Here is a 1436-nt window from a genome sequence, read left to right on the forward strand (position 1 = left end):
TGAGAGGCCCTGACATTTATGTATAGTAATAGCATAAGAAAGTATAAGGGGAAACTGTTTCCTATGTATATACAAATTCTTAGATAGCATAAATCTAGATGTAACCATAGGCGGCTACAGAATCTTGAATTAACCAGGGCTCATTAATTATTTATAAAAATTAGGGGTGTGGTCAATTAATAAAATGACTGAAAGTCCTAATGATAGCTCACAGAAGCCAGTTACCACACTAAAATAACTGTAAAGTGGAGCTGATAGCAAGTATAAACAGTTGTGGCTATAAAAAAATGAATACTAGTGATGATATCACTCCTAATAATAACAAAACACACCTTTTGGGTGTGGTTTTGGTTGGAAACTACCAGGGCAAAGCCCTGGCTTGCCCGGGCCTATAGCCGCCTATGGATGTAACCCTTTCTATGTCACAAGGTACATCAATATGATCAAATTTAATTGATATACGTGTAGCATAAATACCCATTACTGTACCAATGGCACCATTAACTAATCCTACAGTCACATCAATATTACGTCTTAGCATTACTCTACAGCCTACTGCTAAAGACAATACAGTTTCTAAACCAGCTGTTTTGCTTGGTTGATCTTTTAGTTTCTCTAATTTTTTTTCTTGTTTTTTGTCAAATTTTGCTGTGCTGCCACTTTCATCAACAACATCAACACATGCTAATTCTATTTTCTCAGTTTCTAGACTTTCTAACATTAATTCGTTGATTTTTTGGCAGGCATCTACCTTAGAAAATAGGCAAATTGGAGGATTTGTTCCTTCACTTTCCAATTCCTTATATTTTTCTTGTATTGAAACATTAAATACACGACTTTTAAGCGTATCAATAGTATCATCAGTCAGACAGCCATGCCTAACAGAATCAAGCATTTTAAAGAAAGTTTCGTCTCCTTTTTGTCGCTCATTGATTGTTAGTTCATCATATTCTACTGTTTCTTTCCATATTTTAACTGCATTTGCTGCTCCATGTCTAGTTTTTACTAGTTTGTTGCTAATTTTATTAAATACTGGCCTACCATTAACTGGTGGCAATTGTAAGAGGTCACCTACAAATAAAATATTTTTGGATCCAAACCATTCATCAGTTCCAAATATATCTTCTAAGCGCATGTGTAAGTATGCTAGATTTAGATTGGATACCATAGATACCTCGTCTACCATTATAATTTTTAAATTTTTAAGTGTCATTTTTATCCTTTTCTGAGCTTCTTTATTCAAAGCCCAATATCCAGCTGTCTTTCCCTCATGCTCCATTGGTAGCTGAAATAATCTATGTATTGTTAGTCCACCTACATTAAATGCGGCTATACCTGTTGGTGCTACTATAGCACACATAATTTCACTACTTTTTGGATGCCATATGTCATCCACTAGGCATTTTATTGCCTCTATCAAAAACGATTTACCAGTT

At 34.6% G+C, this 1436-nt stretch overlaps 1 long non-coding RNA gene across 1 annotated transcript; it reads right to left on the minus strand.

Annotated features, from left to right (window-relative positions):
* Positions 1-246: 246 nt before the first annotated feature.
* On the minus strand, positions 247-400 carry LOC109581798 (uncharacterized). Its single transcript, XR_002184780.1, has 2 exons — positions 333-400; positions 247-277 (listed from the first exon to the last, which is right to left on the minus strand). It is a non-coding gene; the product is annotated as an uncharacterized LOC109581798 (long non-coding RNA).
* Between the last annotated feature and the right edge of the window lie 1036 nt (positions 401-1436).

This window comes from Amphimedon queenslandica, unplaced genomic scaffold, assembly GCF_000090795.2.
Source record: "Amphimedon queenslandica unplaced genomic scaffold, v1.1 AMPQUscaffold_13419, whole genome shotgun sequence".
In the NCBI taxonomy this organism is placed as follows: Eukaryota; Metazoa; Porifera; class Demospongiae; order Haplosclerida; family Niphatidae; genus Amphimedon; species Amphimedon queenslandica.